This window comes from Oryza sativa, chromosome 12 (assembly GCF_034140825.1).
Source record: "Oryza sativa Japonica Group chromosome 12, ASM3414082v1".
Lineage (NCBI taxonomy): Eukaryota > Viridiplantae > Streptophyta > Magnoliopsida > Poales > Poaceae > Oryza > Oryza sativa.
The window spans coordinates 6,205,992-6,223,059 of record NC_089046.1 but is presented as its reverse complement, the minus strand read 5'-3'; the positions used below and the strand labels follow the sequence as shown (position 1 = coordinate 6,223,059).

General features: G+C 47.8%; 1 long non-coding RNA gene across 1 annotated transcript; it reads left to right on the top strand.

The window, feature by feature from the left end:
* The first annotated feature begins 16,020 nt into the window (after positions 1–16,020).
* LOC9270935 (uncharacterized) lies at positions 16,021–16,853 on the top strand. Its single transcript, XR_001542000.3, has 2 exons — positions 16,021–16,400; positions 16,550–16,853. It is a non-coding gene; the product is annotated as an uncharacterized lncRNA (long non-coding RNA).
* Positions 16,854–17,068: the final 215 nt, after the last annotated feature.

Here is a 17,068-nt window from a genome sequence, read left to right as displayed (position 1 = left end):
AGTGTGCCACGGAAAGTTTGTGAAGGTTTCGATTTCGCCTTCGCAAGGGAAGAAATCAATAGTGAAACCGAGGAGTGCGTTTGTGAATTTTCAGCATGGTGAATTTTCAGGTTACCGAAATTTCCAGCATTAGCAACTCAATCCAAAGAAAAGAAGTTCTATGAGCACCAGCAGTTCTGGTCAAGGTCAGGCTAATCAAAGTCGGTCCGTTCAGTGTATGGGAAGCAACAGAACAGCAAGCTTATGCAGGTTTGGTTCATCGAGCAATTAGTCAGTTTAATCAGATAGAGGCAGCATGTGTCAGCAGATCAGTCAGACCACCCCGTAACCAGCCTTCTTTCTAGCCATCCCTGAATCTCAGGACGAGATTCCTGTAAGGGGGTAGATTTGTAACACCCCGATTTTCGTTCAGAATTAAAAATCAATTAATAATACATTTTCTAGAAATTAAATAAAAGTTAAAGCAATTTAATCAAGTGAAAGATTGGGGAAATTAAAAATTTCCTTTAAAAATCATTGACCGGAAATATCTTGTAATATTCTCTGTGCCTAATATACTCTCTGAAATTTCCTGCGAATTTTCGGAGCTCGAGAAGTAATTTTAAAGTCACAAAGTTCATTAAACTAAATTAAATAAAAAGAAAACCAGTTAAAAGTCTCCTCTCTCCCTTTGGGCCGTTTTCGGCCCAAAGTCTTCTTTCACTCCCCGCGTCCCGTCTCCTCCTCCTTCCTTCCCTCCTTCCCAGGCCGCCCTCCCCTCCCTCGGCCCACTCAGCTCTCTCTCTCCCTCAAGTCTGCTTTGCCTTCCTAGCCCGTTTTCCCCTCCCTCTCTCCCCGACAGGTGGGACCCGAGGCCCCACCTGTCATCTTTTTCCCCAACCTCCCGTCGCCCCAACCGCCGCCATGCTGCCGCCCCCACGTCGCTACCTCTCCCGCGCGTCTCCCCTCTCCCGCGCGAGTGTTGACGCGGTCCACCCCACGTCCTCCACCTCCTCCACCTTTTCCCCCACTCTGCCCGCAAAAATCGACGCCGAGCCTCCCCACTCCACCCCCATGTAGGCGTCCCACGTCGCCGGCCGATCTCGCCTCCCTCGGGCTTGATCCCGCCATTCCAAGGCTATAAAAAGCACCCCCGTGCTCCCCTCTTCCATTTCCCCCTCCTTCCCGACCTCCCCGCGCTCTCTCCCGCTCTCCCCGCGCGAGCCCGCGCTCCGCCGCTCGCTGCCGTGCCTCCAGCCGCCGCTTCCCGCCGCTCCAGTCGCTGCCGCGTTGCGCCGCCGCCGCCAAAAGATCCTCCGTGTCATGCCGCGCCCCGGCATCCACTCCGTCCTCCCCTTCCACCCCCGAGCCGCCCTCTCCACGGTGAACCCGAGCTATCGCCGCCTCCACTGCCTCCAGCCGCTTCCCGCTGGCGAGCGCCGCCTCTCCCGGCCGTGCCACCGCCACCCATAGCGTCGCCACACCCCACCGCACCCCAGCATCCGCTTCCCCTCCCCAAAACCACCACCGAAACACCATCCCACCAAGAAACCGAGCCGCCACTGCCTTTTGCCGCCTCCGGCCGCCACTCCCGTCCATCCCGCTCTATGCCGTCGCCTCCCTCGGCTCCGCATGGATAGGAAGAACCTCGGCCACCACTTCCCGTTGCCGGAAACTCGCTGGACATCCGTTTTCCCGTGCGCCGGTGAGCCCTTCCTCTTTTCTTTTCCTCTTCGGCCGGCCATGTCACTGCCCCGTCCTCTCTAACACCACTCCTCTAATCCCATGATGCAGCCACCGCCCGTCCACCTCCTCCCGAGCGCCGCCCACCGCCGGAGACGCGTCGACTCCCGTGCCGCCGTCGGCCGCTTCCCTGGTGCCATCTCGCCGTCGCCGCCCTCGGTGAGGACCCCTCCTCCCTCCTCTTTTTTCCTCTCTGCCGCTCGTCGCCGTCCCGTGCCGCCGGCTGCTGCTGCCGGTGGCCGCGCGCTGCCGCCGCGCCATGGCCGGCCAGGCCGGTCTCGGCCGCGCCAGTACCCCTGGCCGCCGCTCCCATCGGCCGCCCGATCGGCTCGGGCCGATCTGGGCCGTCCACGTGGTGGACGCGCACCCGTGGCCACGTGTGGACTTGGTCCACCGTGCGCCTATCCTCTTGTGCCGCTGATGTGCGGGGCCCGCTTGCCGGCGCCGCCCCTCCCCATGATGATGTCAGCATGTCCCTTTTCCTTTGGAAAAATATTTAATAATTGCGCGATAATTCGGTAATAATTATAGAAATTCATTTAAATGGCTCAAAACTTCTAAAATTCATATCTAATTCATACGAACTCCAAATTGGGCCATTCAACTTGTGAAATTCATCTAAAATTGAGATCTACATGTTTGTTTAATTTTTATGTACTGTTTGCTTGGTTTTATTAGAGTTTTTCCTCGTTTTGCATGCCAGCGTGTACAATCCATCGTTTCGGAAGCCCGCGATCATGAGGAAAAGAGTCCAGAAGATTGTTTGAAGAAGCAAGGCAAGTCACACATTCCCCTTGAGCATATTGAGCCTAATTTACAAATTCTTTACCGTTTGCAAATAAATATGCATGTTTTGCTAATTACATGGGATCAGGGTTTACCTATCTGCTCTTTTGTAGCATGTTTACTTGATAACCGTCCATTGTCAACCTTGGGTAATAAATCGACTAGCTCATGTTACTTATGTGACCTAGCTAGAACTATATGCTTAGCCATGCTTAATTACCACTAGCTCAGTTGATGGGATAATTGCAGTATTAGACCTTTTTAGTATCATAATGAGTTGTGTGCTCAAGACATCTGGCCATGTTTCATGGTCGTAATTATCCAACTAAAATGCGACTGAGTGGTGGGCTGTGGGTGCATGGTTTTACGAGTCGCACCCATGGCAATTAAGGACCGGTTCATGGGAAACCTTGGAAGACTTACAGCGCTTGCCACAAGCTGGAGTGGGTAACTGCTTGATCTGAAGTATAGCTCGACCTTTTCCTAGGCACCGGTGGTGAGGGTGGGCGTGATGGAGTTGGGTCGGCCGGGGTGTCCGGTTGTCCAGCTGCCGGATTCACCGCGGCGCACGAGGGGACTGCCCACCTCCGGGGTAGGGGGTGGGGGTGAAACCTTAGCATGGTGTGGATGGTTAGGGGAGAGTTATATGTAGGGTCTTGTCACAATCACTCGACATGTTGACGTGTCTGCGCAGGCACGGTGACATGCCTGTGGATTGTGTCTTGTGGATACAGTTGTGCACCTCTGGCCAGAGTAAAACTATTCGAATAGCCGTGCCCACGGTTATGGGCGATCGACCAGATTCACCGTGATTAGCCTCACACATAATAAAATGACCCAATGCACTGTAGTTCAGGTGGGTTGGTTGGGCCTGTTCAACGTGGTGTAGTGTTGATCAGTGGAGATTTAATATTATCTTAATTAACAAAATGTTTTACTGTTTTGCACAATAAAATGTTTTACAACTGCCTTTATGCAAATAGCCACAAGCTATCCTTGTATCCCCTTGCACGTCTGCATCATTGGTGTGGCTTGCTGAGTACAGTGCTTGTACTCAGTCTTGCTATTGTTCCCCCTTTTCAGAAGTGTAGTGCTTCTGAGCTGAAGACAAAGTTAGAAGACCAAGGCTCAGACCCCAGTTGAGTTTTGCCTGTGGAGTGGAGCTGAAGCCCCGCTAGGATCGCCTTTTTCCGCTGCTGTCGTTCTCTTTCGGTGTGAGGACTAAGTGCCTCTTCTGTAAGTATTTACGCTTTATTTACGTTTGGAACTGTTTATTACTTATCGTTTATGTACCATGGCTGGTCCTGGACAGGGATTTAATACACAAAATAGTCTGGAAATTTGGGCTAAATTTCTAGGCGTTACAAAGTGGTATTAGAGCCAACTCGACTGTAGGTTGAGCCAAATGGTCAAATCCTAAGGACAAGTTTTCTGAAAACCCTAGTTGTGAAATGTCTCCTCTCTTCCTCCGGCATTTCTTTGTGAAACGGTTTCTCAAAATTCTCCTCCCTGCCTCTCCAATTCTTTTAGTTGAAAAACCAAGAGGACAAACCGCCAGCTTCATGTATGTTCAGAAGTCAAGTCAAGTCAAGCCTCAAGCTTCGTGCTGGAGCAAGAAGATCGGTCAGCCCAGAGTCTTCGTTCTGCGAAGGTCAAGTGAAGTTTCTCCCGGAGCTGACCTAAAATCCAATCTTTCCCGGAATAGTAGTTTCGTTAGCTTTTAGATCGTGTGTTGTTTGCTTGTGTGTAGGGGTATGGTTTGCATCATTGGTGGGGATGCAACCATACTAGGTTGTTTGCTTAAGCAACTTGAACAATATAAGTCTACTCACAACAGATCAGTAGGCAAGTGGTTTAGTACCTTATCTTTAGCAACCCCCCTCTTCTATCTCTCTTCCATCCTGGCAGCTGATGGTCTCTTTAGCAACCCCCCTCTTCTATCTCTCTTCCATCCTGGTAGCTGATGGTCAGTGTCAGAGAGAAGATCAACATCAACAACGGTGCATTAAATTCATAGATCAATGGGTCAGTTGAAAGCAACAAGGTACCCCAAAGCCAGAAGAACCCCTGCTCGTGATCAACATTTGGTATCCAAGATCAGATGATGGGTGTATTGATGTAGGAGATGCAAAGCTCGACGCAAGGTAAAATATAAGCGGAAGTAACCCCAGCATTGTGTTGAGGTCAGAGCTACTGGATCAGTTCAAGACAACAAGCAACTAGCTGAGTCAGAGCACCTCGCTCTGGTCAGATTCTGGTTAGCCAAGGTCAGATGATGGATGTGTCAGATATTGATGCAACAACCGCAGAGTTCGAGGCAGCAGATGCAACGACAGTGTCACCAACAACATATACAAGCTCAGATGCAAGCTCAGAATCGGAATCAAAGTCAATGGCATTGTTTTCCAATGCGAGCACCTTCAGCTCCTGCCAGTGTACAGTTGTGTCCTCAGCAAACCAGCATAGCTAAGCCGCCATCGATCCCTGAAGCAACAAGTGCTACCTACAATGGTTATGGTTTTCAAGGGCAGTTCTCGCAAAGTATCCAAACATTCATAGAAGATAAACGACATGTCACTTCTCAGAAGGTTGATCAACGGTAAGGCGCCATCGTCATCACATCAATAGCTTTGTTTGCAGCACCCCAGCTCCTCAAGTTGCATCAGTTCCAATGCAAAGTTGGTCAGTTCAGTCTTGTGAAATTAACTATGCAACAGGATACCGAAGTCAGAGCTCTCCGTACTAGTGTATGGTTCTTAATTCTTCATATACTTCTTTTACTGGTATTTGTTTTGGTTACGTGTATTCTAGTTATGTAGAAGTCGGAAGCCTTCTCAGTGCGCAGTTATATTATATTATCTTGATGTAATAGACCGATTTTAATAAAAGCTTGCATCATCAAAAAAATAGTATTACCTGTGCTGTTTGGAAGAGGGAAGATCAAAATTGAGCTCGATTGAGAGACCACAAACAACACTTCGACCAGTCGATCGATCGGGTGTAGTTGACCGCACGGGTCTCCTAGGCAGCTAGTCGATCTCCCTTGTTTTTTTCCATTTTATTTAACTTAGGGTGTATTTAGTTCAAGTTAAAATTGGAAGTTTGGTTGAAATTGAAACGATGTGACGGAAAAATTGAAAGTTTATATGTGTATGAAAGTTTTGATGTATTGGAAAAGTTAAAAGTTTAAAGAAAAAGTTTGGAACTAAACTCGGCCTTGATCACGCAACAGTTCCAGGATAAACGGCTATATATACAGTACTACCATTCGACATAACCAAAGGTATAGTAACTACAAGTCGTGAGGCTTCAGGCTGTGACGAAAGAAAATAAAAAGAGTGGCTAGTTAGTTCCAGGCCGTCCCCTAGCTATGGCCGGCGGCTGGACGTCGACGGCGAGCACCGGCGGCGGCAGGCAGCTGGTGGTGCCCGTCCTCCTCCTCCTCGTCCTGACGCTGTTGATGGTCATGGCCTCTGCCGCCGGGAGAGGCGCCAATGTCAACAAGGTGTGCGTCCCACGGCCATCACCAGAGGGATGCCCAATTCCCCCGCGTGCGGAAGCCCAACATATGTACCATGTCCGCCGCCTTAATTACCACTGAGATGAGATGAGAAAAAAGGGTTATATTAATTTGACACAGTGCTGGCTATGATGTAATTCTGCTCTCACATTTGAAAATAAAAATCTCATTCATTCGCGTATATACATGGTGTCTGTGTTAGTTATTATATGATTTTGCACTTTCTTTAAAAATTACTAGCCCCTGCACCGTATAGCACACAGCCGTTATTTATTACTCCCTACATCCCAAAATATAAGGATTAACCACTTTTTTCTCATATCTCATACTAATATAAGCCATGCATGCATAGATACATTAACTAGCATATCTTGGTCCTATAAAATTGATTTGTTTTAAATCTTATATTATCAAACCTCCCAATCACATTGTTTGTATGTATCAACATGATCCAAACTAAGAAGGTGATTAAATGTTTTCTTGGTTTTGTGTTATGAGTGGTTATGCCTTATATTTTGGAATGGAGAGAGTATATTATTGCACTCCTTATTTACCACACCATAAATGGTTCAATGAAAACAATTCCTCCGCATACTTGAGAAGATATACCTTTTCTATAAGAAAGCTTATCAATAATGTTAAAGGTTGGATTAATAAGATTGAAAACTCACCTTTATAGGTATTCTTGAATTTTTATTTCATTTTTAAGTATAAGTAAATGTGTTAGTCCTCCATGGTGGATTATACCTCATAACTAACAATATACAATGTATATACCTCTCTATATCTAATTATCTAAAGCTGGCTGCTGTGCTGCAAGCTGATTGGTGGATTCATCGGCCATCAACGTTTTGACACGTGTCCATTTTCTCGGCTGTGATGTATGTGCGCGCTTGGCTGTGGTGACTCTGGGTGACGACGAGCCAATGCTAGCTGGGCCTATACAGCATGGGCCGATCTGACCATTTCAGTAGGAACAATTTTAACTTAGCACCTCAATACTTAATGTGGAGATTATGGGTACCCCATACCCACACGGCATGGTTATCCGACTAGTTATAGGGGATAACTTATATGTATGGAATATGTAACAGATCATGACTTGGGTATTACGTTTCCTTATATATTACGGAACAGCCTAAAGTCCTGGTTTGATAATATTGTAAAGTAGATTTAGGAAACCGATACCGTATTGGTTAAGGTTTCTATCTTGTAATCCTGCCCCCCACCCTATATAAGGTGGGCAGGAGGCCCTCTAGGGGGCATGAGACAACCTGATCGTCAGATCAATACACACTCGGCGGATTCAAATCCCCAAACAGGAGTAGGGTATTACCTCTCATTGAGAGGGCCTGAACCTGTCTAAATCCTTTGTCTCCACATCCATCCACTTTTAGGTCTCGTGCGCTACCCCCTTTTATTATTGCCGAATTCATGTTTCGACAGTTGGCGCGCCAGGTAGGGGTTGCGTCGAGTTTCCTATCAACGAGCGCGATGGAATCAATTTCATGAGTCGCCGACTTCGTTTTCGCTTTGGGAGTTTTCACTTCCTTTCCGTCGACCACTTCTTCAAGCTCCTCTTCTCTGACTTGATCCAAATCAGTCAGGGGGAAACTCAATCTGATTTTTATCATTATTTATCATATTGATTTTTAATCTCAGATTAATCTCTTGCTATTTTTTGTTGTTGTTCGCATATAATTACGCGGCACTATTGAGGCGATTGATGCTGGTCATGGACTCGAGGCGTCTCAGCTTTCCGGTCGATCGGCCGCGAGTCCACTCTGCCGGCTTGTCTTCGCCACCGCCATTGCTGATAACAACAACGACTTCACCGCCGGCCTGCCTCCGTCACCGCCGAGTGGTGCCTCCGCCTACACGGTTGGCCTATTATGCCGCCGCTGTTGGGCGTCTACGACTTCACCGCCGGCCTGCCTCCGTCACCGCCGAGTGGTGCCTCCGCCTACACGGTTGGCCTATTATGCCGCCGCTGTTGGGCGTCTACGACTTCACCGCCGGCCTGCCTCCGTCACCGCCGAGTGGTGCCTCCGCCTACACGGCTGGCCTATTATGCCACCGCTGTTGGGCGTCTACGACTTCACCGCCGGCCTGCCTCCGTCACCGCCGAGTGGTGCCTCCGCCTACACGGCTGGCCTATTATGCCGCCGCTGTTGGGCGTCTACGACTTCACCGCCGGCCTGCCTCCGTCGCCGCCGACTGGTGCCTCCGCCTACACGGCTGGCCTATTATGCCGCCGCTGTTGGGCGTCTACGACTTCACCGCCGGCCTGCCTCTGTCGCCGCCGACTGGTGCCTCCGCCTACACGGCTGGCCTATTATGCCGCCGCTGTTGGGCGTCTACGACTTCACCGCCGGCCTGCCTCCGTCGCCGCCGACTGGTGCCTCCGCCTACACGGCTAGCCTATTATGCCGCTGCTGTTGGGCGTCTACGACTTCACCGCTGGCCTGCCTCTGCCGCCACTGACTGGTGTTTTTGCCTATACGGTTGGCGGACTCCGCCGCTGTTAATGGGCTTCATCATCTACACCACTGGCTTGGTTCCACTGGCGCCGACTGGTGTTTTTGTCACCATTGATGGACTGCTTTATTCCCACATCGGCTACTTCTGCTGTCACCGAGGGAATATTACAAAGCTAAGTCATCATTTATTTTATTCTTTATATGATATTTTGTCTTTTCCTTTGCCTCACTACATCAACTGGTTCGCCGTTGACTAGTGAGTCGGGGGCTATAGATGTTATATCGTATTTTTTAAACAATTTTCATAATATTTATCTTGATTGCTTGCGACATAATCTGAGTACAAAAGTACCTATCGAGTTATGGAGTTCTATCTTCCTATGCTTTCCGTTTGGTTTGCCAATGGATGGTTGCCTTTGGGCCGATTCCTAGCACCCGGGGGCTCGTTGGATGGACCGAGTAACGCAAGGTGCTAAGTATTATTCGGAATAAATCAAAAGCATAGAGATGAGATAAATTTATTTTCTGCTCTTAATAATTGCAAAAGTACCCGAGTAGTAAACTCCGATCCGTGAAACTTTGTTCCATTAATGACGAACTCATGTCACTCATATGCATGTTTGGGAAGTGCTTAGGCCGACTCCCAGTGCTTGGTGGCTATGACTAGTCGGGCAGAGTGTTTAAACGTAATGAGTCATCTGCTCGGGGAAATCAAAATTAACAAGAGAAGAAATACGTATTTATAAACTGCTTGAATTTTTCTCGAGTATTATATTTATATCAGATACTACTCATCCTATATGTTTGTTCTGCAGGATCCAGATCCAGATATGCATAAAAGGGATTCATGGCTTTAAGCTTATCTCTTACGCTCCAGGAATGGATCAGTCAGAACATCACCACCGGCTCGCCTCGACCGCCGCCGACTGGTGTTTCCGCCTGCACGGCTGGCCTTTATGCCGCCGTTGTTGGGCGTCTACGTCTTCACCGACCGGCCGCCTCGTCCGCCGCCGACTGGTGCTTCCGCCTGCACGGCTGGCCTATTATGCCGCCGTTGTTGGGCGTCTACGTCTTCACCGACCGGCCGCCTCGTCCGCCGCCGACTGGTGCTTCCGCCTGCACGGCTGGCCTTTATGCCGCCGTTGTTGGGCGTCTACGTCTTCACCGACCGGCCGCCTCGTCCGGTGCCGACTGGTGTTTCCGCCTGCACGGCTGGCCTTTATGCCGCCGTTGTTGGGCGTCTACATCTTCACCGACCGGCTTGCCTTCGCCGCTGCCGACTGGTGTTTCCGCCTGCACGGCTGGCCTTTATGCCGCCGTTGTTGGGCGTCTACGTCTTCACCGACCGGCCGCCTCGTCCGCCGCCGACTGGTGCTTCCGCCTGCACGGCTGGCCTATTATGCTGCCGTTGTTGGGCGTCTACGTCTTCACCGACCGGCCGCCTCGACCGCCGCCGACTGGTGGTTCCGCCTGCACGGCTGGCCTATTATGCTGCCGTTGTTGGGCGTCTACGTCTTCACCGACCGGCCGCCTCGTCCGGTGCCGACTGGTGTTTCCGCCTGCACGGCTGGCCTTTATGCCGCCGTTGTTGGGCGTCTACATCTTCACCGACCGGCTTGCCTTCGCCGCTGCCGACTGGTGTTTCCGCCTGCACGGCTGGCCTTTATGCCGCCGTTGTTGGGCGTCTACGTCTTCACCGACCGGCCGCCTCGTCCGCCGCCGACTGGTGCTTCCGCCTGCACGGCTGGCCTATTATGCTGCCGTTGTTGGGCGTCTACGTCTTCACCGACCGGCCGCCTCGACCGCCGCCGACTGGTGGTTCCGCCTGCACGGCTGGCCTATTATGCTGCCGTTGTTGGGCGTCTACGTCTTCAACGACCGGCCGCCTCGTCCGCCGCCGACTGGTGCTTCCGCCTGCACGGCTGGCCTATTATGCTGCCGTTGTTGGGCGTCTACATCTTCACCGACCGGCTTGCCTTCGCCGCTACCGACTGGTGTTTCCGCCTGCACGGCTGGCCTTTATGCCGCCGTTGTTGGGCGTCTACGTCTTCACCGACCGGCCGCCTCGTCCGCCACCGACTGGTGCTTCCGCCTGCACGGCTGGCCTATTATGCTGCCGTTGTTGGGCGTCTACGTCTTCACCGATCGGCTTGCCTTCGCCGCCGCCGACTGGTGTTTCCGCCTGCACGGCTGGCCTTTATGCCGCCGTTGTTGGGCGTCTACGTCTTCACCGACCGGCTTGCCTTCGCCGCTGCCGACTGGTGCTTCCGCCTGCACGGCTGGCCTATTATGCTGCCGTTGTTGGGCGTCTACATCTTCACCGACCGGCCACCTCGTCCGCCGCCGACTGGTGCTTCCGCCTGCACGGCTGGCCTATTATGCTGCCGTTGTTGGGCGTCTACGTCTTCACCGACCGGCCGCCTCGTCCGCCGCCGACTGGTGCTTCCGCCTGCACGGCTGGCCTATTATGCTGCCGTTGTTGGGCGTCTACGTCTTCACCGACCGGCCGCCTCGACCGCCGCCGACTGGTGTTTCCGCCTGCACGGCTGCCCTATTATGCTGCCGTTGTTGGGCGTCTACGTCTTCACCGACCGGCCGCCGCATCCGCCGCTGACTGGTGTCACCGCCTGCATGGCTGGCCTGTTATAACGCCAACTGATGCTATCTTCTTCACGGCTGGCTACATCGCTGTCACTACTAATAGGCATCAGTATCTTCAACACAAGCTGCCTACGTTTGCCATGGCTGCCGACTGGTTTCTTCACTTCCATGGCTGCATGATTCTGCCAGTGTTGATTGGCCTTACCATCTTCATCGCCGGTCGTCTCGTCTGCTGCTGACTAGTGCCCTCGCCTCTACATTTGGTTTATACAGCTACCACTACTGATGGACATCATCGTCTTCCGCCGCCGACTCGTGTTATGCCGCCGCCGACTAGTGCTTTTATCTTCACAACTGCGCGTCTTCACTACCGGTTTGCTTCTGTTGCCGCCGACTCGTGTTCACTTCATCACGGCAACACAACTTTGTCATCATGGTGGAGCGACTTCATCTTTATTATCTTCGGTACCAGCAAACTCTATTGCTGCTACTTCACAAGTTTTGCTACATCACCAACCATGACGTTGTTGTGAATCTCGACATCTCGGCATGCGATGCCGTGTTATTTTACTACAACAAGTGGCTCTCCAACATTCATGATTTCTACTTGGACATCTTCAACACATATCTTCAATCAAGCAATGACTACTCGACGATAAGAAGCTATAATTCTCGACTCTATGTTCAGTTGTTTCCCAACTAAACAAAGAGTCGGGGGCTACACAAATACATGGCTCAAAATTCGACAAGCTTTATGTCAAAGATGGAGCAATCAATTAATCAGCCAACGAGTCAACTCCAGGAGTCATTATCTTCATCTTTGCTTCGGAGCAGACAATCTACTTCAACAACATCAAATATTTCGGTTTAGACGAGTTGGACAACAGCATCAACTCTCCTCCAAGTGAAGCATCTACAACAGCTATAACATTAATTTGATGGATTATTGTCACTGACATCATCACCAGCACCTTTGCTTCATCGGCCCTGACATCTCTGCTGTTGCTAATGGATGATTATGTCTTCACCGACTTATTATTTCACCTTCACGGTTGACCTACTATGCAAATGCTGATGAGCGTCTTTGTCATTAGCATTGGTTGCTACACTGCTATTGACTGGATCATCGACATCGTCATCTTCATCATGTCGGTTGCGTTTGTCATCGTCAACTATTTTCTTCATCTTCATGATTGGTGGATTTCGTCATCGCATTTGATCTGCCTCGTCTGTCACCGACTGATTATTTCGCTGCCATGGCTACACAACTTTATCGCTGGGCGCCTTCATCTTCATTGTTAGTTGATCTGTTTGCCGCCGACTGGTTTCTTCGCCTCCATGGCTATGCGACTTCAGTACTTTTGATTGGTATCACTATCTTCACTACCACCAATATTTTTGCCACCTCTGGTGGGCAATATTATCTCTATATTGGTCGTCTTGTCTCTATGCCAACTGCGTCAGCTACCATCGATGGACAATTGTGACTACAAAGAAGGACAAGCTATATGCTCAGAGGCTTACTAGTTCAAACACAAGTATCATACCTTCAATTTGGACTTGTTCCGGTTACATGCAACATGAATTCATGATCATGGGTCTATTTTCTATGCTCAAAGACTGGACTATTTATTATTCTCCGTAAGGGTTATCAACCGAATACTTGCGCCAGTCGGGATTCAATTTTTATATCTATTTTGGGGTATCCCATAAGGGATAATCACTCAGATCAGAAGCTATTCATATGAGCTACACTTGGTCTATATTACCCGGAAGATTTATTACTCGGGAGCATGTTACATGCGTCATCCTATAAAGGGTGTCGAAGGCATATTTTTTGGCCTAGGCCTAATATGTCTGCAGCCCATATTTTCAGGTGTGGCCTGTCACGTTCTTTTAGGGACTTAGGCACTTTTTGCTTAGGCCAAAGTGCGCGTGATCAAGTGCCCAATACCTTAAAATCCTTTTATACCGCAGTTACTCAACTTTTTAGGAGTTGGTACAATGCATCTTAAAAGGTGTCAAACAGTAAAGCTTTATATAGCTGCCCCGCTGACTTTTTAATATAGTCATGGTGCTGTTTGGGTTTTTAAGCAATTGATTGGATACAATATCGTTGCTTTTTGCCACGTAAGTGTGCATTTTTATTGACCAATATTATGGCTTAGGCTGATTATATATTGTGGTCATTTTTCAGGCGGTTGGTAAATCCTTTATGAGTTTATTTACTCGGATTTTATACCACATATGTCATATATTTCCAGGTGTGGTGGAACCATGTGTCTTCTAGGGACTTAAGCACATCTGTTAAAGCAGTGTGCGCATGGCGTATGCCCAATACTTTGGAAATTTCTTTATTCACAACATACTAGCTTTTTTATAGCTGTTTTGCTATGTGAATTTTCAATAATGTAGCCAACTTTAGGTTACACTCATCATATTTTACAAAGCAGTCGGTATATCACTCGGATCATGTTATTCAGGGATTTACACCGCATATGCTACATATTAATATCAAGTCGCTTGATTAACTATAATTATCGAAGCCACTCGGTTGGTTGGATTATTTATTCCTTGACTATATGCTTGGTTTGTTCACTTAACCGCATAGTCGAGGGCTACACCTATTAGGTGCATCTAGTCGATGCACCTGACTTTATTTTTCAGCCCTCCACAGTCTTCAGATTTGGTAAAAGTACTCGGGAGACCATGGCAAAGATGATTGAAGTACTCGGCTTTGGAGTAATCTGGTTCGAGAGAAGATTATCTTTTCGACTGTGAAGGTCTCAGGGGCTACTGTGGAGATTATGGGTACCCCATACCCACACGGCATGGTTATCCGACTAGTTATAGGGGATAACTTATATGTATGGAATATGTAACAGATCATGACTTGGGTATTACGTTTCCTTATATATTACGGAACAGCCTAAAGTCCTGGTTTGATAATATTGTAAAGTAGATTTAGGAAACCGATACCGTATTGGTTAAGGTTTCTATCTTGTAATCCTGCCCCCCACCCTATATAAGGTGGGCAGGAGGCCCTCTAGGGGGCATGAGACAACCTGATCGTCAGATCAATACACACTCGGCGGATTCAAATCCCCAAACAGGAGTAGGGTATTACCTCTCATTGAGAGGGCCTGAACCTGTCTAAATCCTTTGTCTCCACATCCATCCACTTTTAGGTCTCGTGCGCTACCCCCTTTTATTATTGCCGAATTCATGTTTCGACACTTAATAAAATAAACATAGTTCCCTATAAAAATAGCAACTGACCTACCGTAGTTACTCAGTAGGATAGTTAAGCTAGATGTATAGGCTTCAGTGGAGTACTAGGGCCTTCGCGAAAAAAAAATATTTGGGTGTCATATCGGATGTTTGACCGAATGTCGGAAGGGGTTTTCGGACAAGAATAAAAAAACTAATTTCATAACTCGCCTAGAAACCGCGAGACGAATCTTTTGATCCTAATTAATCCATCATTAGTACATGTGGTTTACTGTAGCACTTATAGCTAATCATGGACTAATTATGCTCAAAAGATTAATCTCGCGATTTATCCCCTAACTGTGCAATTAGTTTTTTTTTTAAATCAATATTTAATGCTCCACGCATGTGTACAAAGATTTGATGTGATGTTTTTGGGAAAAAAAATTTGGAAAATTGTTAGTACGTGTTAGGAAGAAATGATGAGCATCGCAGCTCTAAAAAAAATATGAAACATCTTAAAAAATTCATCACCAATTTTATAATCTAATAGATAACTCAATTATAACATTTCATAAATAAATAACCCTAAATAGTATGGATGGGAAAAGAGAAAAATTAAAAAATTGCCATATAGTACTGTGATATGCTAAGTTAAACTGCACTTGAAAAAAAATAATGAAATGTTTATTTAATTGTTCAGCTTTTGCATGAATTTCAAGAAAATCGAACTAATTCTTATAAAATTCAGTAAAATGTATCCTACATTCTTAAAATGAATGCCCTTTTTTTTGGGAAACAAAATAATGTCAATTTAGACACACTCTCCAATACATAAAGTTTATCATAACTTTCACAAACTATACATATATCAAAGATAATAAAAATACAACTATATAAAAAGAGTTTTCATAAAAAATCTACTAATATGATTTTCAAATTTTAATAATTTAAGATATTGATATTTAACTGTACACATTGCATGATGTTATCCTGTTTAATAGAATGAAAGTAATGCATCTTAATAATATATAAACAATATACACGGGCTATAAAACAAGTGCGCCAACCGGCGCACCGATTTTCTAGTATATATATATGACCTGTTTGGCACAAATCCACCTCCACCTCTACTGAAGCTCAGACAAACAGTTTCAGCTCCACCGAAAATAGAAGTGGAGCTGGGTGGAGCTCTATCATAAAATGGACTAGAGTTATAGAGCTGGATTTAGGCATCTCCACAACTTCACTCCAAACCCAACTCATGAAGCTAAATTTAGGAGTTGGAGCCGTACCAAACAAGCCCATACTTTCCAAAATCAAAAAACCTTCGTTATTACCAATGAAAATTTTATCTTATAGTCAGTTTAATCTATTTAATTATTACCACTAACATAATAGGAAGGTACAGGGGCGGAGACATCTAGTCTCCTAAATTCCTATAAGATTCATTCAAATTTTAGTGAAACTTTTGAAGATATAAGTTATCTAAACAGAGCCCTACCATTGGTTATTTCCTGGCTCCACCTGTGAGAAGACATATATATACTAATATAAAGAGGAGGGGTTCACCCCTAGCAATCCTACCGGTGAAATCATCCCATCCCATCTCATCCGTCCATCCGCCAACTCATCCAATCTCATCCGTCCATCGCTATCGTCCTCGACATAGGAAATCATCACCATCCTCGATTCCTCTCCACCGCGCTTTCCGCCAGCGCGATGACTCTGCGCGCATCCTCCTCCTCGCTCACGCGCCCCCTTGTCTCTCTCGCGTCGTGATTCTCTCCCCTGCCCCTCGCCCGTCGCCGCCGTGTTTCTCGCCCCTACCCATCGCCCATCACCGCCAACCCCAATCCCCAAACCCTACACCGCTGTCGGCACTGCGCATCCCCATCCCCTCGCGCGGCGCGATATCCGCCCAAACCCCCGTTGCCGCCTCCGCTCCGATCCCCATCTCGCGAGTCGCGAGCAGAGCAGGAGAGGAGAGGGGCGCCGTCGTTGCCCACATCGTTGCCTTTGCTCCGATCTCATGAACAGAGCAGACGAGGGGAGGGGCGCCGTCGTCCTGCTGCATCCCAGTGAGCATACACATCCGCTTTCTCATTTATCTCTCTATTTCCCACCCATTTTTGTCTGGAATGTTCTTGTGTTAAACCTAGCTTCTCTTCTAGATCTGGATGATGCTTATGATTCTTGTTCCAGTAATAGCTTATGATTCTTTTTCCAGTAACCTCGGACGACGACATCGACCAACTCAAGTGGCGGCGGTGGCCTCCAAGGGGCCTATGCAGAGATTGAGTGTTGTGTTGTGTTGGGCACAGTCATGGCCACTGCAGCCATCTCTTCCATCCTCGCCGTTAGGACTGATTTCAAGCTATCTCGAACCAAATCATCTCTGGATTAAGATGATCTTTGTAATGTACAAGTCTCTCAATATGTTCAGTGTTAGCTATAACACTAATTGGCTAAAACAATAATTATCCGGACTCTAAACGAAGTGTTGTGTCCATGGCTTGAGGTTGACGTTACAATTTTTTTCCAGACTGAGTTGGGTATTTGGTTTCAACATAGTTCTGATTTAATTGACTCAAGATTTTAGAAATGGTATTGCAAAGTTTTGAATGGTCACAGAACGGTACTTCTATTCTTTGGTAAAAAGCATAACATTGCCTTGCTTTTCAGGCATCTTGGGTGTTAGTAAAGAGTCAAGTGGCTGAAACGGTGGCCATGGCTGTTATTGGTGGCG